Below are 23,343 nucleotides of genomic sequence, written 5' to 3'. Positions count from 1 at the left end.
ATTTTAATAAATCATCTTCATTGTCAATACCCAAGACTGACTATTTTTTTAAATGTTCTTAGATATGTTAGTTACTAGGTAATCTTACAGTTAATATATACTACAGCAAGGAAAAATGTAAGAAATTGTAAAGGTCAAAAACATGTTTCTATTATAAAAAAATGAATGATAATGACATAATTTTTTCAGCTCATCAGGTTCTTTGCTAAGTGCCTCTGTTATTGCCAGATCAGTAGTGTATAACAAAGAAGTGCTTTCTGTAGGCTGCTTCATTAGCCTGCCCTGTAGGACCTCACCTCCAGACCTTTCACTAATCTGTTGGCCAGCTCAATAGTCTTGTTAGTTCTATTCACTTCTTCCTGGCAGCGGATTTTCTCAGCTGTAGCTCTCTCAAAAAGGCAGTGGTTAAGGCAGCCAGATTTGTGTCTAGTTCCTTTAAATAAAAACAGTAAGAAACATATTTCTGCTTATTTTATATTTCTAAAAGTTAAATTATACAGAGCGAGAACATTGTAAACATGACTGCTCTTAGAATCTGTCCCCAGTTTGCAAAATCAGAAGCTACAGTCAGAAAATGGTAGGGTGGGGGGAGATAAGTTCTTGTAATTTTTCCCATTTGTTCAAAACATTCAAAACACAATCACACATTTCACTTTTCCTGGTGAAAAGAACAATGCCATTTTTTTCCAGAAAGGTATCTGAAACTTAGCAAGATTTAATACAATATATTTCTTATTAAGGTTGCGTGCTTCATATGAGATGTTAGAAACATTCTGCAGAGATGTCCATTCAGAAGCTAAAGAAACTAGAAAGGTACAAAATGAGGGATAGAAATTTTCAGAAGTACCCAAGTAACTTATAAACAAAAGCATCACTGACTTTCAATATCATTTAGGCTCCCAAGTGCTTAAGTCAATATTGGAAAATGGAATTTGAGCTCCTAAATCACTCAGGTTCTTTTGAATATTCTACCTTAGATTTAGAAAAAGGGAGGAACTCAGGCCCTAGTCCAGTTGAGCCCTTAAGCAGGCTCTTAACTTTAAGCATGTACACTACAGCAGAACCTTGGTTGTTCTCATATAGAGAAGGAAGTGACAGATTGACATAAAAGGCAGAACAAGAGCACCAGGCAAAACAATGACATCCAACTCAAGAGGGTAACAGTGAAAGAACAGAAATGGCTCAGGGGAGGGCAGATCCCATTGGTGAGGAAGTTGAGTTTTGCAGCATCAGTAAAAATACGGAGAATTTTGAAATCCAAGAGAGCAATCTGGTATTTTACTGTCTAGTGAAGTACTTAATCAGAAGTGTAATTTTCAGCAGATGAATAGCATCTTTGGCTGGGAGCTAGGACTTGAACATGTTGCAATCATCCAGAATGGCTTCATAAATGTGCAGGAAAGCAATATAAGCTGTAAGTCAAACTATTGACATCACTGGTGTTTCACAAAGCCAGATGTGATCATTTAGATTTGTAACCTGGGTGGTATGCAGAAGGTATCCCCTCTCCAATTGAAAGGTGGCAGTGGGTGTGTGTACACTGTGAGGAGTGTGGCTGCCTAGCTGTAGGTCAGCTCACCTCCTTTTCCTACAGAGCACAGCAGAGACCAAGGACACCCAGTGATAGTTAACTATTTACAGGTTTAATGATACAGCATAATATAAAACTTATAACCATGAACTTATGTACACCCATCCACCCATCTATCTATCTATTAGAGCTATGCAAAGCTTTGGTCACTGATTCAATTCAGTGGAGATTCGGCAGCTAAATCTCCAAATCCAGATTGAATCAGGAGACCCTTTAATTTCTCTGAATCAAATTGGAACCCTCCAAATCAATTTGGAGAGATTTGATGATTCAGACATAGACACAGCTTTAAATGTTTTTTCTGCATACCTTAAGGTACCATGTGGCTCATGAATGCCGAGATGCTGGGGCAGATGGACCCTCCCCACACCCAATGGCTTGATGACTGGTGCCTCCTGGGTCCGGGGGGGCACCTGGGGTCCCCCCATGTCCAATTGCTGAGCACGGGGGAGATCTGCCGCCAAGCATATGGGGGCGGGGGGGGAGGCCCACCCTCCTGTAGGATGCTCCATCTGCCCCACCATCCAAGCATTCACAAGCTGCACCTGGTACCTTGAGGTATGCAGAAAAAATATTTAATGCTGTGTCTGTGGCTGAATCACTGATTCTCTGAATCAGTATCAAATCTTCAGATTCAGCTGATTTGAATTGGGACAATGATCGAAATCAATCAATCGAATCACTGTCCCTGATTTGAGCTGAATCCGAATCTTATATGGACCATTTTGCACACCCCCTAGTATCTATCTATCTATCTATCTATGTTATTTACAGATATACGTTTACACAGGCAATAGCTCTTTTCAACCCTGAACTCAGGCACAAGCCTAGTCCTCTATGGCTTTCCAATTAGTTTGCAGCCTCTGCCCCCTCAACAGGGCCCTCCAGGCAGCAGGTGAAGGAGCACTTAATGATAAAACACAAGATCCCATTGGTGAGGAAGTTGAGTTTTGCAACATCCATTCCACATTGAATGTTAGTCATCAAAACAATGACAGAAATATCTGGCAGTGATGGGACAATAATTGAACATACACAATCAGGTTACATCAATGAGTCACAAATATACACATATAACCCAAACAATGGGTTCAGATATAAAACAGCTTACAATCCTCTCCCAATACAACAATAAGGATGCATGGTTCACAAAAAGAATCCTAACAGCATAAGGAAACAGACCACAACAGTAGCACATCAGCTGTGCCCAAAGAAGAAATGACACCCAGGAAAGGATCCCATTACCTAACAGAACATTATTTCCCCCTCCCAGGTTACTCACCTAGGAAGGGCCCGTAACCAGGAAACCGTCCTTAATAAACAGGGGCCCTAGACTCCTCTCTATGTCCAAGGGCAAATTGAAACCCCCCCCCATCAGGGGCTTCCCATTGATCACCCACAGTGAGGGAAGTTCCCTCCTCCTCCCCTGTGGGAGTCCCCTTCCTGGGTAATTCATGACTCTCAGCAGCTTTTGGAGGGTTGGGCTTGTCTCTACCACTGGATTGGAGGCGGGGCATCCTGCCTCACTGGGGTGGTCATCTCTCCAGTTGCTGCTTGTGGCAGGAAGGCCCGAGTTGCCTTCTGCAACCACCGGGGCATGTCGGCCCTCTCTTGCCTTGTGCACCAAAAGGGTGCCTGCCTCATGCAGGGATGGGGACCCACACTGCCTCATTTAGCCCTTGGCACCCCATCAGCTCCACTGAGATCTCAGCCCCATGTACTGCCCTGTACACTGAAGGGGTGCCTGCAGAAATGGTGACCTGGCACCACCTCATACAGCTGTGGTGGCCCATCAGCTCTACAGCCTTGTGCACCAATCTGTGCACTGGTGGCCCAGCTCTTGCCTCATGCAGGGTTAGGGACCCATGCTGCTCCATGCAGCCATGGTGTCCTGCCAGCTGTAGGGCCCTGTGCACTGCTCTGTGCACTGAGGGCCTGGCTCCTGCCTCATGCAGGGTTGGGGACTCACGCTGCCTCATGCAGCTGCTGTGGTCCCTTTCAGTTCAACCAGCCCCGTGCATTGATCCATGCATCATGGGACCTCTGCCACTTGCAGAGACAGGGACCCACACTTGCCTTGTGCAGCCGTGGCAGTTGCTTCAGCTCCACAGGCCTGGTGCATCAGTCCATGCACTGAAGGCTCCAGCCTCATGCAGGGTTGGGGACCCATGCTGTTGCATACAGCTACTGAGGTCCTGTCTGCTCCTGGACCCTCGTTCACTGACAATGCAGCTCCCTCCACAGCATGGCTGGGATGCAGCTGCTTGCTGCTTCACACTAGGTGAAGGCATCTTCTGGGCACTTCTGGGGCAACTGCTCTGCCCCGCTGGTCAGCTCTACCAGCTCTTCTCAAGCCCTGTCTTCGTTGTCCCTCACCAAAAGCCATTTGTGTCTGCCCCAAATTGGGAATGGACGAATGAGGAAGCCCGAGGGGTTAGTTCCCTCTCAGGTCCTCTCTTTCACCTTGCCCCTGGATCAGGGCGGGGCTGTCTTCCTGATTGGTAAGGAAGGAAAACCTGTCTCCACCAATGAAGCCTGAGCCCTTCGGGCGCAAGCTAACAGTCTGGGCTGGTGGTGAGCCCACTGGCCAGCCTGCCACAGATCTAATTGTTAAACTAGGTAACAGATCCCAATTCCATCCCCAGTTCTGCCACTGATTTGGCTTTGCAGATTGTAGGAAAAATCCCTAAAATCACCACGTGACTTAGTTTGCCCACCTGCAAATGAGTACAACAGTATTGGCTACCTCATCAGAGAGTTATAAGAGTTATTTTGTTAATGGTCAATGGCTAATTGTTAATTGCTTTGCTAATTGTAAAACTTGCTTGCTAATGGTCACCTAAAATCTTGTACAGAGGCACCATATGGATATAATGTGCAACATGGAATCCACAAATGTGTTGGTTGAGGTATACAGACATATTATCAATAGGAATGATAAAATGAATTACATGGCACAACATTTCTGAGACAATAAATATATTTTAAATAAGTGGACAATAAAAACCTTGGGGGTGTTGGTTGTAGCCATGTTGGTCTAAGGACATAGGTAGATAAGCTTCTTGTCTGCCAATAAAAACCTCCATACTATTCCAGACCATTATAGTTAGGGCTTTCTGTGTGGATGTTACACAGCAGCTCTGAACACATATCAAAGTGAAGGGGAGGAGCTTGGCAATATAAATGGTTTTCTGCTGCACTTCTGTCTCCTTTGCGTGAGGTGAGGGTATAAATTTATACCGTCACCCAGCACAAGGAAGAGAGATGTCTAAGACTCAGAGAGCTTCTCTGTCAGCTTGGCTTTCCCAGGCACATGGAGCCCTGTCTCTACCTTCTATTCCAAGAAACCAACTCTCTACCAGCTAGAAATTCCCCATATGCAAAGAAAAATATCAGGCCTTACCTTAAGGCATCCCTAATGCTGCTGGAGATGGCTCATGTTTATCTTAAGTATTTAATAGAAACTATTTAAAAACATTAGAGTGAATTTAAACTTCTTTGTTTCCCTTTGCCCCCTTAGTACCTACCATGAGCCAAACTCTAAACGCCTCAGAGGGAGAAATCTATTATAACTAACTGAATTTTGGAGATCTCTAAAACAATCTAAAATATATTTTTAGATACAATAAAGTCACAATTTAAAATTTTAATATTTCTGGGCTCTCTGGGATTAGAATCAAGCAAGGCATGTCCAAAGGAATAGCCAGGAGCCCTCCTTTTCCAGTGGTAGTATACTCCCATTTCTAGCCACAATGGGACCTGAGAGCTGTCACTGATTCAGATGCATGTCATTTTGGGCAAATGCTTTTAACAAAAGGCAGCTATGATTTTGGCCTGTGAAAAGATAAAAAATCTTGTGTGTGATTAATCTGGGGCAAGAATAGCTCCAGCTCATGCGGGTTAAAATATGACCAGGGGAGTGCTGCCAGAGACAGCAAACCTCTGGAGAGTTCGTGAATGCAAACTGTTTGGGGAACTGGAAGTTGCCTGGAGGCAGCATAAACTTAAGCATTTTTTTCAAGATTTCATCACATTAAATATTACATACAAGAAAATACTTTGGGTACAATTTCACTTTTCCCTTCTCCTTTTGCAATATTAACCCCTTCTCTATTCCCCCCAATATACCTAGTAGGCTGTCTCTGACCTACCAGACTGTGCAGTGAAATCTGGGGGGGAGTGTGTGGGGAGAATGGATTGTAGGTGAAAATCATGCCATTCAGATCTATTTCCCATCCAAAAAGAAATCCAAGACAGTGAGGGCTCTGAATGTGTTATATTTCACTTGACTCCCCTCATTTTTGACTTTCTGTAAGTAATATGCCAAATGGATAAAACATGATACCATTTTTCCTTCTTTCCCCTGAGTTACGGATAACAAGACAAGCCCCTTCTCTTACAGTTTGTGCATATCAATGTGATTAATGTTAAAAAATAATAAAGTGCCAACATCTCTCTTTCTCTCGCTCTTTTTTAAAGCATTGCCCTTTTCAAAACAAGGGGAAATTCAGTATAGTTTCAGTGCCACAGTGATCAAACAGTGTCACATCACTATGGCAATTGCTGCCCAGGCCAGGAATACAGATCAGCTTTAATTGTGCAACGCCTTATTGCTGGTGCATGTCAATCAGAACCTATGAATTGAGAAAAATTTGCTCTGTTCATTCTGTTAAATGATGTATCCAATTAAACCTGTTAGAATTCATGATCTTCAGTCAAGGTTAAATGAAAGTAGTTACTCCTGTCAGCTAGGTGATTAAATGCTGCCTACATCAGGCACATTTATGTGCAAAATTAAAATTTTGGTATAAAGCATGAATCTTTATGCATGCCAGTTAATTATCTTGCGGTTCCTCCATTTATTAAATGCCCACTGCATTTCTTCTTAATCATCAGCTCCCTTTCAAAACTTATTTCATACTCCACATTATACCAAATTTCAATGTTTAAATGAAATGCTTTATCAATGAAAACTTCCTCTTTTCAAGGATTTGGCTGTTGCTATGTTACTGAAGATGGCCATTATTAACAGTTTTTTTAGTCATTATGCAAAAAATCTATTTGTGTTGTGTTGTATAATTCTGAGCGGCTGTGATAGGAATCCCTTGTGTTGTTGCTGTCGGTCATTTTCTCATTCTCTGTACCTACCTGGGACTTGTGCTGCATATCAGCCAACTTTCACAAATAGTAAGAAGCAATGCTACAAAATTAGCATGAATCTAACAGCAACAGGCCCAATTCTGCTTCCTCAACCCAACTAAGAATGGAAGGCAAAATCAGGACAGTCTCACTGTGCAGTGGTGACAGGATAAGGGAGCACAAGAAGAATAGCTGTAGCTTTGGCATATCAGACAAAGATTTCCTTGAAAAGAGGGCCAGGGGATGCACCAGTCAAAACTATTAAGAAAAATAGAGCAGCTACAGAGACAACTTTAGCCTTAAAAAGAACTCTGCTGAGCTCTACCAGTGTAGAAGATCTGGCTCTCATCTCCCTGCTCACTCTTCATGCACATTTTATTCTATTAATTCTGGCTACGTGCTGTGTCCAGCTGACACTAAGTCATTTACTGTACCTCAAAAGTCTTGCTGTAATTAGGGGCAAGTATTACAGATTTACAATTTTAAAATACAATACAGCCAGGATTTAAATAGTCCTTGCAATGTAAAACCAAGATACAAACATGTACAATGATCACTACAAAGCAAGAACATATGAAACATTCATTTTGAAACCTAAGGTGAGACAGTATGCTCTTACAAAGGGAAATTATTTCTATGATCTTAAATACTCCTGGTGGCCATTTAGTCCTTTTCATTATGAATGTATTAAGAATCCTTGTAACAAACAATAAAAATTAAAAATATGCTATGCCACTTCAATGAATACTAATGAATAATATTTAAATCAGGCCAGCAGATAAACTAGTATAGCATACTGTACTAAACTAACACTATAAATATGCACAGGTTTTTATTGAAGATAAATGCACACAGTAATTTTCTACTTGTAGGGCATTACAGTATAATTTTTATTCATAGAACATGTTTTTTAAAAACTCAGATAAAGTAAGTTTTGAGTGTGGCAGATAAGGAGTCCAATGGAAGGCCTGGTATAGGTTCTATGAAACCATCTTCCGATGTCCAGATGAAGCTTTGAAGGGCCACAGAAATTATACAAAGCTGGTTTGTAACTTTAAGGTGATTTGTGTAAATAATGTGTTTCAGGTCATAAAAGAAAATATTTATTTACTAAATACTTCCAAATAGTGGCACTATGTCACTCAGCACATATTTTTTTTTTAGACATTTGGCAAGTTTTCTGCACAAATCTTTTATCAGGATAGGTTGGTAACACAAGCGAGTCTAGTGATATGTCTGAGGTACCACTAAAAAACAAAACAAACAATCCTCCCTCCAAAACAAAAAACAACTTCCCCTTGCCCCCAAAAAAGGCTTGCCTTTGAAAAGTTTCCAAAACATCTTGATCTATCGAATGGTATACTGAGAGGTGACTTTCATACACACATTTCCTGAGCCTTCCAGCCTCTGAAAAATGAGAATAGTCATTTCTTGAAAATCTTCCCTGGAAAAAAAACTTGGAGCTCTAAAACAAGGCCTCATTTTGTCCACTCCCTTAACAGTTAAAAGGAAAGTCATTCTTTCAGTTACAGAAAGCTGCAAACAAAGACCCGTTCCTCTTTTACTACTCTGTTATCAACTGCAAATGATGTACTTTATTCCCTTGCCAGCCATAAGAAAAAAACACTGCTCCCTTTCTCTTTTTGGCAGGTATAAACAAAATGGTCACTCCGCACCAAAGTTCAATATTTTTAGGTAAGTAAAAATAATACCAGCAGCTGTTAAGAGTAAAAGAGTACCTTCATGCTCACAAAAAACCTAAATCCTACTGCAGCCTTGCAGAGGAAAATGATACATTTTGGAGTCTACTGGAGAATAAGCCTTTCACATACTTCCAAGTAAGTTAGTCGTTGCTAAAGCTATTCGCTTTGCTTGGGCCATCTAGTATGTAAACCAGCTTCCTGCTACTTTCCCCTATACAGAGTCCTCTGTCATTCTCCCTTGACCCCTTCTAAGTAATACTCCACTCCTCTGGAAACCAGGAATTGTAGGCTTCATACCACAGATCCAACACAACTTTTCCACTCTAATGGTTACCATACACAACAACATTAGATAGATACTTGTGGCTGGGCACCTTTGATGGCTGCCACTTTAAGAGGTTTGATCAGACTGAGACTGAGGTGCAACCGGCAAATTCAGTGTGGCCTAGCAGGGTGGTCACATGACTGTGGGAGGGCTCCAGGATTGGAGGATGGGGCTGAGCAGCCTCAACATAAACCCAGACCCTAAAGGCTAAGCTGGTGGTTGCTGCAGGGAGTCAGAGGGATAACATTGCCTGGCTGGAGCTGCTGCTCCCAGAATACCTGAAGGTCAAGGGTAGGAACTGTGGGGATGGAGGAGGTTCCTGGTCCTAGGGAATGACCTGAAACTACACCCTGTTAGGGATAGATGGTGTGGTGGGGCTGCCTGTGGTGGAGTGGGCCCCAGGAAATGCCACACCAGTTGCCTCCATAATGAAAGGTGAGCATGGAGCACCTTTTATCTTTAGCCCCAACACGGTGGGTAACCCCACAGCAGGGACAGGCAGGATCCAGGCATGCTGAAAGACTCCTGAGGCCTGAGTGGGCCGTAGGCTGAGTTGGGGCCCAGGTAGGTTGATGGACTCCTGAGGCCCAAGGGGTGTAAAGTCCAGAAGTCCCAGGGAGGGCTATGTAGAGTAGGGTCTGTAAAAGGGGTCTGAAGGGCTGCACGTAGGCTGGCCCTGGTAGTTTGACAGAGCGAGCCCTACTGACGGGGCATGAGTTGAGGCCCCAGTGATGGGGGGCGTGTGACCCAGGTAAGTCTCCGGACACCTGAGGTGAAGTTTGAGTGTGGCTCAGCAGTAGGCCCAGGGGAGTTACGAGTAATTTGGATGCCATCTGCGAGGCATGGGACATGGTAAAGGGGAGGTCAGAGCTGTATATTATGGCCTTGGCATTGGGCATTAAATGGGCAGCCTCCCACCTTCTAAATAGCAATTATTAAGTAACATCAAAGGTATGGCAGGCAAGGCAGGTGGGCAGACTGCCCTAGACAGGTGGGCAGGCCAACAATTAGACTGGGCATGAGATGTTCCTTTGCCACAGTACTTCTTCTAGATATTTCTTCTCAAATAACCTACAACAGAAGAGTCACCATACTATTTAAACCTCTGTGGTTAGCGTTCATGGTTAATACATCACTAAGATGAAAGACAATAAAAGTCCATCCATCTTTTAAATATGCTGTTTCAGAATGGGTCTAAAATTCTAAGGAAGACAAACATCAATTTTTACTTGGTTTAGTATTTCAGCAGTCATAAGAGCTAGGGAAAGCTTTTAATGGCAGACTAAGTTGTGCAGAAACTGAGCTAACTGGCAGTCCCTACCCCAGCACATGCGCATACACACACACACACACACACACACACACACACACACACATACACACACACAGAGCAGGGTTGATTTGCATCTTATAGACCACCAAGGCCGGGGGTGGATGTAATATATATAGCATAAGCTTTTGTGAGCTGAAGCTCACTTCATCAGAATGCAGCCTTAAGAATATATACACGTACACAAGTTTGCCTGCTTACATAAGCAAATTTATCTCTTGGTTTAATATACTCATATAAAAATATTATTTTAGATTGAAGGGCATCTTAGTAATAAGATTTCCACCAGAAATTCCTTGAAAAATCCAGAAGGATAATCTGCTTTAGACTTGGAGTTGTTTAGCTAAATTCTTACCTGTTAGCTATAAACATAGACCTACCTAAATCATGGTGAGACAAAGAGTTTTTCACAGCCTGCTTATGGCATGCAAAGATGATTTCATAGATTTAGTAGATGTTAGGGCTGGAAGGGACATCAAAGATCATCAAGTCCAGCCCCCTGCCCCAGGGGCAGGAAGTCAGCTAGCATCAAATGTTTTCTTATGCCCAGCCTAAAATGGCCTTGTAGGAGTTTATAACCCTTGGTCCTTGTTTTCCTTTGGGCGCTCTGGTGAACAGACATTCTCCCAGATCCTGATGAACACCCCTTACGTACTTATAGGCAACCACCAGGTCACCCCTGAGCCTGCACTTCTCCAGACTGAAGAGTCCCATGGCTCTTAGCCTCTCTTCATAAGGCCTATTCTATTGCCCTCTCATCACGTGGGTTGCTCTTCTCTGGACTCTCTCAAGTCTCTCGACATCCTTCTTGAGTTGTGGAGCCCAGAATTGGATGCAGTACTCCAGCTGCGACCTCACTGAGGCTGAGTACAGTGGGAGGATAACATCCTGAGATTTACTTGAAAACCATCTATAGATGCAAGCCAGGGTTTTGTTTGCTTTACCAGCTGTAACATCGCATTGCTGGCTCATGTTCATTTTGTGGTCAATCAATCATGACCCCCAAGTCTCTTTCAGCAGTGGTGCTAGCAAGTGTAGCACTGCTGAGCCTATAAGCATGCTGTGGGGTTTTTCCCCCCCAAGGTGGAGTACCTTGCATTTATCAGTATTGAATGTCATCAGGTTTGTATCTGCCCACTTACTAAGCTTATCCGAGTCAGCCTGGACCACTAGCCTGTCCTTAGGCGTGGATGCTATGCCCCAAAGTTCAGTGTCATTGGCGAACTCAGCCAGTGCGCTTCTGACAGCAATGTCCACATTGTTGATAAAGATGTTGAAGAGAACCGGTCCAAGGACACAGCCTTGGGGGATGCCATTGGTTACAGTGCGCCATAATGACTTGCTGCCATCAACCACTACTCTCTAGGTCTGACCTTGGAGTCTATCTCCCAGTCACCAGACTGTGGTGTAGCTGAGGCCACAGTTGGCCAATTTTTCCATGAGGAGGTCATGGAACACCAGTTCAAAGGCTTTTTTTAAAGTCCAGGTGTCACAAGGCAGGGTCCTAAGAGCGGCTGTGATCTCTCCTGGAGCACCCTACCATGCCAAGTTGGTGTCAATGCACCCTCGTTCTCGCCTGCCACGTCTTTGATGTTAAAAGTATTAAGGGAGGCTGCCTTTAGTCCTCCTTGACATGGTACCCCTGACGTACTCCAGTTTGTGCCCCATCTGAGGTGACTCGGTGCCCTCATGCCTTAAGGGCTACATGTGGTTCGTACCACGCTCCAAGCCTTGTGGATGTCCTGGACATTTTCTAGTCAATTTCTCAGATGGCCTGCATCCTCACAGACGCTCTCTGGCCTCTCCTTCCTTACAGTCACCCACGGTCCTCGCGGATGCTCCCAGGCCTCTCTCGCAGCTGAGCCCACACCGGGCCTTCTCTCGCGATTGGGCTTTTGCTTACGACCCTGTCTGCCCTGGGGTCTAACCTTGGAATTAAGTCCTAGTTGCCATAAAAAGTCCTCGCCAGTGTGCCCTCCCTGGGGCTCCTCACCAGTGCGCCCTCACGGGCACTCCCTGGCTTCTTCCGTGGCTGCTGCCCACCCTGGGGCCTTTCCCCATGCTCACATCTGCAATGGGGTCTTTTCCCATGCTCATGCCCACACTGGAGCCTTTCTTCACACTTGGGGCTCCGGTGGCTGTAGCTGTGCCTGGCCCCTAAATCCCCTTCATGGATCTACAACTCCTGGGGCTCAGGCAGCCCCAGCCTTACCTGGCCCTCAATCCACTGTGCCCCTTTGCAGGGCTGGGGTCAATGCCCCCTCAATGCTGTGCCCTCTCTGGCACCGGGGTCCCCACACCACTGTGGAGCCCCACTGAGGCCTCGTCCAAGCCTTATTAGCCTCACCTGGTCCTCCAGTGTAACAACAAACTACAGAATATAATAACATGAGCCAATCGGCTACAACTCAAAGCTAAGCCTCCTGGCTAAAACGTAAACTCTAAACCATCAGGCAATTTATTCTCCCAAATCCCTACCAGGGCTTCCTCCACATGGTCTTCTTCCACGGAAGCTGTTCAGGCCATCGGGCTTCTTTATTCTGCCTGCTTCAACAGAGCTCCAACTTCCTCGGCTGCCAGAGGGGAACTGACTGTGGCCTCAGCCTGGCTTGTTTATATAGGCCAGGCCCTGCCCCCTTCTGGTCAGCTGACCAAACTGCAGTTGCCCCGGCAACTGGCACATGTCCCTCTTTCTAGGAGCAGGGCGCTTCAGTGTCCTGCGACACACCTCCCCCCTTAAGTTCAAGCCTCACTAGGAGCGGGGCACGGAAGTGCCCTGCGACACCAGGTATATCACATTAATCTCTTCTCCCTTGTCCAGGTGATGTGTCACCTGGTCATAGAAGAAGATGAGATTGGTCAGGCAAAACCTACTTGCAAAAAACCCTTTCTGGCTATCCCTCAGGATATTGCCCTCAGCCAGCTTATCCAGAAGGGTCTCCTTGATAATTTTTTCCAGAATCTTACCAGGGATTGAGGTCAAGCTGACTGGCCTGTAATTCCCGGGGTCTACTTTCTGCCCTTTCTTGAAGATGGGTACCACATTGGCCTTCTTCCATGCTTCAGGTACTTCACCTGAGCACCACAAATTTTTGAATATTTTTGCCAATAGTTGGGCTATGACACCTGCCAGCACCTAGGGTACCCTAGGGTGTAATCTGTCAGGACCAGCTGACTTGAAGGTGTCTAGCCTTTCAAGGTGATCCTTTACTAGATCAACACCGATGCTGGGTATAAATACACCCTCACCCTGGCCATCCTGTGTTTTGCTAGGCAGGGCGGTCCCTTTGGACTAATGAAAGACTAGCATGAAGTATCCATTAAGCAGGTTTCCCTTTTCCTGGGTGTCGGTTATCAGTTGTCCTGTTTGGTTCAGCAGGGGTCCAATGTTACCCTTGCTTTTTTTCTGACTCCCTACATATCTGAAAAAGGACTTTTTGTTATCCTTAATATGGAGATGGAGCTCGGTTGCAGCCTTAGCTTTCCTGATCCACGCCCTGCAGGTATGGACCAGTGCTGAGTAATCCTCCTTGGTAGTAATTCCAACCTTTCATCCTTTATAAGTCTCTCTTTTGAGGCATAGGAAGTCCTCGAGTTCCCTGCTAAGCCAAGGGGGTTGTTACACGCTTTTCTTACCCTTCCTCCAAGATGAGATGGCCATCCCTTGTGCTGTCAGGATCACTCCCTTGAGCAACCACTCCTCTTGGACTCCTCTTCCTGTTGAGTTGTGGTCCCTTAGGGCCTCGACAACAAGCCTCCTGAGTTTGTCAAAGTCAGTTTTCCTGACGTTGAGGACTTCAGTATTGCTGACTGATTTGCCAGCTTTGCAATGGAGGCCATTTCTCCCCAGCAGACCACCGCCTCTCTCACCAAAAAGCAGACTGAGATCATGGAAGCCGAAGCCTTCACAATGACACCAGCACCACAGTCTTTGTTTTACTACTTCAACCTATCTCTCCCTCCTCAGCCCATGACCCACAACCAGGAGGAAAAGACATTGGCATTTTGTGGTGGCCCTGATTGGTGGAGAGGGCCCACCCCTCAGCACTGATTGGTTGAGAAGCCCAAGGAGGAGGAGGGACAAGGGGACATCTGCCATCTTGATGGCTGGCTGTCCTTTATGCAGCCCTGCCCCTTGGTATTAATTGGGGAAGAGGTCCTGGCAGAAGGCATGCCATCCTGCCAGGTGACACCTTCCCTTCCAGGCAGCAAGGGACTGCATTTCATTTTTATTAAGGGATTTTTTTGTTGATTTTTGCATACAAGCCCAGATTTTGCCATTTCCACAAAATCCACGAAACTGCAAATTAAGTAGGTCCCTAGCTATAAAGCTAGTAAGTCATTTTTATCTATTAGTTCAGTATTATTTGTTTTCATGTTTTTCCTCTAAAAAGGAAACAAAATTCATGACAGATTTGAATGGAAGGAATATTTTTACTGAATAAGTGAATTGAACAAGGATTGTGAGCGTTTGTCATTTTCCTTATCGGTAGACATGAATATGCTATATGTTAATTTCCATTGCAAATTGTGCATCAAAGTGATCCTTGCACACTGAAATATACTGTACATTTCATCACTTATTTTCTTTGAAAGTATCACTGGCAAAAATAATCAATTGTTACTGTTCTTGAACTACAGCTTTACAACTCAAAAGTCAGAAAAGCATAAATGGTGTCAGTCCAGAATAAAATGAGCCATAGGCTTTGAGGATGATGATGGTTAATATTTTGTATAGTAAACATAATTCCTAACCAATATCATAGTGAATTGTTCAAGGCACTTTACAATCACCTAATAATGCTGGTATATTATATCCTTTCCTCTCCCTCTTGTTGGCCTTATTTGGATTGGTTGGCATATTTAATTTAGCAAAATGAAGGCAGGAAGGCACTATTAGTGTAGTCTAACACATCAAAAAAGATGCATATATGACACACCAAGAAAAAGAGAGTGGAAAACACTAAAGAATTAAGTTGGCACAGGAACAAATGAAAAGAAATTGGCCCTGAATAAATTTAGGCAGGAAGGTTCTGGAATGGCTTTCCAAAAAGGAGCATTTGGAACATGAAACTTAATTGGTTTTAAGATAAAGCCTGAGCAGTTTATGAAGTGGCTGCTTACAACAGCAGGGGACTAGACTTGACCCACTAGGTCCCTTCCAGTCCCAGGTTTCCTCTGCTTTGAGAGTACAAGCACTTTGGAACAGGGAGTGTTTTCTAATTTATGTTTATATAGTGCCTAGCACTGAGTTCCATTCTCAGTTGTCTCCTAGGGACTAGCATATTAACTATAATGAACAATAATAAATGAACATAAGAAAATGTTTTTAAGTGTTGACTTTTCAGTAGACTGTGGGAGGCAGACCTAAACAATGCAACTTGGATACTAATGATTGCTAATTCAGATCTCAGAATAATATATGAAGATACAGTAGAAAAACTCTGCAATTTAGACAATGGATTGGAGTTTTTCTTTACAACAATGGAAAAACATGGAAGACAACCATATTGTTTTAGACTAAACTGGATCAGCATCAATGAAAACCGTATACAAGCAGATCAGCACATAATTGGACATAATCACTGTAAACAGGATAATGGGTCAAATCCCTCACCCTCCAATTCTTATTCATGTGAGTAATCTCACTGAAATCAATGGGAGCTACTTTGTGAACAATGACTGTTTCCTTTGCCTTCAGAAGGGATTGCATGATCAGCTCCATTTTCTGCAGATGATTGGACAAATGCTACAAAATCAATATTTCTACTGAAGCCACTTCTTTTGGAGTAAAAATAAACCTGGATCACTTCAAGTTCAAATGTTCATTGTTCCTGGGTGTTTTTGAAAGCAAAATGGTCAAATGAAAATAGAGTGAAATGTTGACCTATTGGTGCATTTTATAGCTTGATTTTATAACTAGTTTTGGAACTTGGAAATGTCACAAGGTCAAAGGCTACTTTGTACTTCTCTATTCTTTATCAGTCCAAATAGGTCCAAGCTTCAATACTGATGCCGTAGTAATTCTTTAAATGGAATGTCTCACATGGGCGCCTGGTCATATTAACGTGAGGAGGCTGGGGAGGGTTCTGCTTGCTTTATTTTTATTGGATTTGTTTGCGGGGGAAGGGGGGCTGGGGGAAGCTAACTTGTAGATTTAATTTTCAGGGGGAAGAAGCCAGAAAAAAATCATAGTTCTTTGATAGAAGGAATTATTGTATTTAGTCAAATATAAGATGACCCTGAATGAGAGTACCCCCAGTAATTCGATTCTATATATGGAAAATTTATACATTTGTTATAGTTTTACAGGTATAGAATCTAATTATTGGAGGCTTGCCTTGAATTTGTCCCCCTTCCACTGCTACAGCAGGGAAAATAAATCTGGGGGGCAAGAAGGGGTCAGGTGGCTTCCTTGACCTCTGCCCCCACAACATCTTCCCCCTGCAGCCCCTTCCCCCCTTTCTCTCAGGTACTGATTTCCCTAAGTACATGGAAGTGAGGAGCAAGCTTGAACACGCTGACTTTGAAATAAGCATGCCTATAGTGATTTGCTTATATGCATAGTAATTTGCATATAGACCAAATTATGATGGGTATCCATAGACTTAGATCATCAGAACTGGTGCAATTTACCTTCTTTGGAACTGATGCAAGTGTAGCAGATGTGGGATGGAAATGCACCTCGCTGCGTGCTGTCCCCTTAGTGTGTTACAGATGTGAAGGGATGGAGCACAGAGCAGCAGAGCGCCGGGAGTTCAGGACCTCTTCTTTTTGAAAATTGCCAGGCTGGGTGACTGTACCACCTCTGGGGGAGCTTGTTCCAAAACCTTGGTACTTGACTTGTAAAGAAGTGTTTTCTTATGTCTCGTCTAAAGTGATCTTCAATCAGCTTTCTAGTCCTCCCCTGGTCCCTCAGACTTTCCTTGTATGGCTTGCCTTGCGAGTCCCTGATCATACAGGAGGGTCTTTTCTGGACCCGCTCAAGTTTTTCCACATCTTCACTGAAGTCTGGTGCCCAGAACTGGATGCAGTACTCCAACTGCAGTCTCACCAGTGCTGAGTACAGCGAGAGTATCACTTCCTTAGTTGTACATGAGATGCATCGGTTGCTGCATGCCAGTGTGTTGTTTGTCCTGCTGACCACTGCCTCACACTGATGGCTCATATTCATGCGATAGTCAATCATTACCCCTAAGTCCCTTTCAGCCATGGTGAAAGTCAGGCTGTCACCACCAAGACTCTATGTATGTGCAGGGCTGCTTGCCCCTAGATGGAGCACCTTACACTTAGAAGTGTCAAACTTCATCTGGTTCCGGTCTGCCCAGCTCTCAGCCCTGTCCAGGTCCTCCTGTATCTGCAACCTGTCTTCTGGCGTGACCACACTGCCCCGTAACTTGGTGTTGGCTGTGAACTTGGCCAGCGATTTTTTCACTCCCCAATCTAAATCATTGATAAAGATGTTGGAAAGCACCAGTCCAAGCACAGACCCCTGAGGGCCACCATTGGCCACTTTGCACCAGGACAACACAGATCCATTAATGAGAACTGTCTGGGTCCTACTCTGTAGCCAGTTTCCTACCCACTGAACCGTCGAGCAGGTGAGCCCACAATCTTCCAGTTTTCCTGCAAGGATATCATGGTATACTAGATCAAAAGCCTTTTGGAAGTCTAGATATATAATGTCCACTACATCTCCCATGTCCAGGTGGTGAGAGACCTGGTCACAGAAGGAGATCAGATTGGTAAAAGAAGACCTACTCATGACAAAGCCATGCTGGCTGTCATTCAGAACCTTACCTTCTGTGAGCGTATCATACACAGATCCTTTAATGAGCTTTTCCAGGATTTTCCCTGGGATGGAGGTTAGGCTGACTGGCCTATAGTTGCCCAGGTCCTCCTTCTTCCCCTTCTTGAAGATGGGCACAATGTTGTCCCTCTTCCAATCCTCAGGGAATCCTGGAAGGGCTTTGTCAGGGGTTCCACGATGACCTCAGCCAGCTACTTCAGCACTCTCAGATGAAGTTCATCTGATCCTGCTGACTTATAAATGTCTAGTTTTTCTAGTTGGCATTGTACCCACTCAGCATCCACAGCAGGGAGGCTGTCAGTCCTGGCATGTCCCCTGTGAGCCTTATCTCACTTGACTTTTCCTTGGTCTGGTGAAATACTGAAGCAAAGTGGGCATTCAGGAGTTCAGTTTTTTCCTGAATGTTGGTCACCAACTGTCCCGAGGTGTTAAGCAGGGGTCCCACACTTCCATTTGTTTTCCTTCTTCTGCCTACATACCTAAAGAAGGACTTTTTATTGTCCTTGACTCCCGTAGCTAACCTAAACTCTGTCGCTGCCTTGGCTTTCCTGATTATTTCCCTACAAGTGCTGGCCACTATTGGATAGTCCTCCTTGAGGACCATTCCTAGCTTCTGCTGTGTGTACACCTCCTTTTTCTTTTTTAAGAGGACCACAGTGTCCCTGTTAAGCCAGGAGGACTTACCAGCCCTCCTGCTGCCTTTCCTCTTTGCAGGAACAGTTTTCTTTTGTGCTTCAGGGATCATATCCTTGAGCAATGACCACTCTTTGTGCACCCAATTTGCCTTGTCTTCCTGGTCCTGCATTGCCTCCCCTACTAATGCTCTGAGCCTGTCAAAGTTAGCATTTTTGAAGTCCAGGACTTCAATCCTGCTGGCTTTGTCAACTTTGCAGCAGGTGGTGAATCTGATAATTTCATGGTCACTGTCATGCAGGTTACCCTCAATGCTGAAGCCACACACCAGATCATCTCCCCTGGCTAAGACCAAGCCTAGGAGAGTATGAACTCTGGTTGTCTCTTGCACGTCCTAGGTCACAAAGAGCTCCTCAATCACAGTCAGAAAACTGCATGAATGATCTGACCTAGCCAAGTGTTCCTCATAATCTATGTCCGGGTAATTGAAGTCACCCATGACAACCAAGTCCCTTGCACTTTGAGGAAATATGGAGTATATCAGACCTCTTTGAAGAGTCAATGCGTGTGGCAACCACCAATTCATTACATCAGGATGGAAGGTTTCATGCAAAAGTATAAAATAGGGAAGATAGGGCTAAAGGTCTTGAAGGAATAAGAATAAGAAATCGATGAAAGGGGTAAAGGAGAAAGACAGAATGTTGCCAGTAGAAAACTTCACAGAAGGACAAGCGAAGAAGGTGTGAGGAGTGGTGGTGGGTAAATGACTAAAAGGCAAATATGCTGACCTAGCATGGACGGTCATAAGAAATATCTTGCTGGCGAGAGAGATGCAACACAGGTGGGGTTGACGAGCTCACTGAACTACTCAAGGGAGAGATGCAGGGAAGAAGAAACAGTGAGACGTGCGTTTTGGGAGTGCACGTATGCAAAGGGAGTGTGGGAAAGGGTCTGCCACTTTCTGAATGTCACCCAAATAAACCTGCTGTTAGCAGGGGAGATGGTATTATATGGACTCATACCAAAGGGACAGGAGGAAATGTTATTAAGGACTTTATTAGCATGTTTTAAAACTAGTTTACACAAAGTAAGAAACCTCTGGGTTATTAAGGGGTTGGCTTTCACTGAAAAATAGTGTCTAAAGCTGGGTCTGCATGAATTGAAATACTACATTGATCAGGATGAAGAAGAGACTGGAGGAGAGGCAGAGAAGAAGCGAAGGAAAAAGGACTGGACACACATTTCACTAAACCAACAGAGAGGATTGATGGGAGGGGTGGGGAGTTTCAGGTGGTTGCTGAGGTAATTGTTTTTCATGGATTTCTGTATGAAGAAAAAGAATTCTGTAAGGGGTTCTTTTGTGGGAAGTTGATATAAGTTAAGGGTTTAATATATGTAGTTAAATGTTTTTGGATATGCAGTTGTTTTTGCAATACAAAATTTTGGTAAAACAAAGATGGTTAATGTATGAAGTTTTGTAAGGGTAGGGTGACAAGTGTGTTTTTAATAACATTTGTGGGGGAAAAAAGAAAGAAAGAAAAAAGGAAAGGAAAGTTCCCATCAGTATGTTGTGTGTATATTTGTATATCACTTGTGACTCGGCATCAATGACAGTAGAATATACTGTATTTTCAACTAGTTTAGAGAACCAACCAGCAGAATTTATACAGTAAATCTAACATTCTTCTTAAATGACACTGTTATGGTCAAGCTCCAATTTTAATTTTTTTATTCGTAATACAAGTTAAATATCCATATGGATTGCATCACACTTGATGTATGATGGACAAGAACAAAAAAACCCAAGATCAATTCAAATTATGAAATAACCTACTTTAAGCTTCTGTCTAATAATTTCAAGTTTCTCTGCTGCAGTGGCAAGGTTTGCACTGGCTTGAGCCAAGGATTGATGTTTTAGATCCACTTCACAATATTCCTGCACAGTGAAAAAGATTGAGCATTTCAAAAGCAGTTCTGAAAGAAGACATTCTAATGCCCTCACTTCTGCAACAAAAAATCAGGGAGAAGTGGCATATATATTGATGATGATACCAAGACACTAATGCACTGGGCATATTTACACATGCATTTACCCCAGCCTTTACTGCATTTACCCCAGATTTATTGCACAGTAAGCTACTGTACCATAAGGGTTTTTGGGTAGGTGTGTACACATGCAGGAATTAAGGAGCAGATTTGCTCCCAGTTCCCTGCAGCCCTGCAATGAACACTATTGCCACCAGGGGGAGCTCCAGACTCCCCCTGGGTGCTAGCAGCAAGCTAGAAGACAACTATCTCCTGGCCCTGGGGGCTGCCTGCTGTTGGGGAGGGGACAATGTCCCTCTGCCCCGACAGCAGAGAGCTCCTGGCCCTGACTTCCTAATCAGGGGCATGGGCTTGGAAAGAGCTGCAGGGGATGAGGGCAGGGGGCTAGAACCTGCCCCATCTCTGCAGCTCTTTTCAAGGCCTGTACCTTGATCAGGACATGAGGCTGGGACCTGCCCCTGACTGGGACAGTTCCCAGCCAGCCCCAGGCTCCACGGGGAAGTCACATGTGCAGCCCAGAGCTGGCTGGGGACTGCCCGAAACTTGACAGTCTCCAGCCATCACCAGACTGCACTGCTTCCCTGGGCAGCCTGGGAACTGTCCCAGTCAGGGGCAGGTTCCAGCCAGCTCCAGGCTGGGTGGAGAACTGTCCCCATTCAGGTTGCTCCCAGCCCCTGCTCTGTGATCAAAATTGTGATTACAGAGTGGGGGCTGGGGAGCTTGTTCCCCACCCAGCTCTGTAAGCATGGAGCTGGTGGTAGTGGGGAGGGAAAGCTGGGGAGCTTGTTGCTCTTCCAGCTTTGAGCTTGCAGAGCTGGGGGGTAACAAGCTCCCCAGTGTGTTGCCCGCCAGCTCCATGCTCATGGAACAGGTCCCCAGCCCCTACCAGCAGGGAGCTCCTAGTGCTGGTTTCACAATCACAAGGCTGCTCCTGGGACATGCTTATTTTCTAGCCTGAACTCCATGGTCATGGGGCTTGGGCTGGGTGACCCTTATCTCCGAGCCCAAGTCCTATGGGGCTTAGACTGGGAGATAAGGGTCTCCCAGCCCCCTGCTCCCTGATCATGATGGCAGAGCAGAAGCTGGGAGGCAGGTGGACATAGCCCTCACTCAGGCTTCTGTGGCAGAGCCTGCCCCAGCAGCAGGCAGCTCACAGGGTCAGGGAGCCATCTCCCAACCCTTGTGGATGCCTGACTGGGAATAGATCTGGCTACCAGTCAGGCATCTACACGAGCACTACAGTGCCATTACTAATGCGGTATAAATTTGCTACTTGCATTTGCACATAGAAAATTTACTTGGCATTAGGGAGATTTACTATGAAGTAAGCATGTATGCCTGTAAACACACATGCTTAGTTCACAGTAAACTATGCTAATTCACCATTAAGTGGCTCATGTAGATGAGCCCACTAAAATTCCTAATGAGGGAAAATAAGGAAATTGAAATGTCTTCATTCTTAGAGACAATTTGTTAGTGTTTATGGAATAAACAACCTCAAATAGATTCAATACTCACAGAACCCTGGACTTTAAATATTGGGCTTGGACAAGCTCACAAGGTGGGTAGACATCAACCAGATGTTGTTTAATACAAAGACATGTAAAGTGCTCCATCTGGGGAGAAAAAATCCACAACACACTTACAGGATCGGCAGTGCTACGCTTGCTAGTATTACATCTGAATGAGGTCTGGGTTTTGTGATAGATAACAAAATGAACATGAGCCACCAATGCAACGCTGTAGCTGGTGGAGCTAATCAAACACTGTCACGCATCTATCAAGGCATCTCAAGCATGGCTGAGAATGTCATCCTCCCTCTCTACTCAGCCTTGGTGGGACTGCAGCTGGAGTTCTGCATCCAGTTCTGGGTGCTGCACTTCAGGAAGGATGTGGAGAAGCTTGAGAGAGTCCAAAGGAAGGCCACATGCATGATTAGAGACCAGATCATATGAGGAGAGGCTGAAAGACTTGGGACTGTTCAGCCTGGAGAAAAGAAGACTCAGAGAGGACTTGGTAGCATCCTATAAGTATGTCAAGGGCATGCATCTGGGCCTGAGGGAGCATCTGTTCACCAAGGCCCCCCAGGAGAGGACAAGAAATAATGGGCACAAGCTGATTGAGGATCACTTCAGGCTAGACATAAGGAAAAACAAGTTGAGTGCCAAGAGTTTGGAACAGGCTCCCCACAGAGGAGGTACAGTCATCCACCCTGGCAATCTTCAAATATTTCTTGATAGCCATCTTGCTGGGGACATCTGATCCCAGCAGTCGTTCCTGCCCAAGTGCAGGGGGGCTGGACCTGATGATCTGTAAGTTCCCTTCCAGCCCCTAACAACTATGAAACTATATGAAACTGTAAGGGCCAATCCTCCTTCACCCAACATTAAGGGGCCTTTTGGAAGCTCAGGGAATGAAGGATTGACCCTTTATTTTCAATGGTTGTGAATTTAGTGTTGTAAAGTGCTGGGTACTCTTGAGTTAGTTCAGTGGTAGCTGAGGATACTCAGCATGTGCATCTACACGAGATGCTTTACTGCACAGAAGCATAGTTTACCATGCAGTAAGCATATGCCTTTACACAAGCACATGTTTACTGTGCAGTAAACTTCACTAATCACAAATAAATTTAGTTACTGCACAGTACCACTCATGTAGACACCTGACTGGAGGGTTGTGATTGATGGCAGTCACTCATCATGGTGCCCTGTAACCAGTGGGGTCCCTCAAGACTCTGGGACCCATACTGTTCAACATCTTCATTAA

General features: G+C 44.7%; 1 pseudogene; it reads right to left on the bottom strand.

The window, feature by feature from the left end:
* Window positions 1-23,343, bottom strand: part of LOC109322484 — a 281,987-nt pseudogene that overhangs the window by 48,570 nt on the left and 210,074 nt on the right.

The sequence above is a fragment of the Crocodylus porosus genome, unplaced genomic scaffold (genome assembly GCF_001723895.1).
Source record: "Crocodylus porosus isolate Cpor-Errol unplaced genomic scaffold, CroPor_comp1, whole genome shotgun sequence".
Lineage (NCBI taxonomy): Eukaryota > Metazoa > Chordata > Crocodylia > Crocodylidae > Crocodylus > Crocodylus porosus.
The sequence above is the reverse complement of the archived record's forward strand: the minus strand, read 5'-3'. Positions and strand labels throughout refer to the sequence as shown.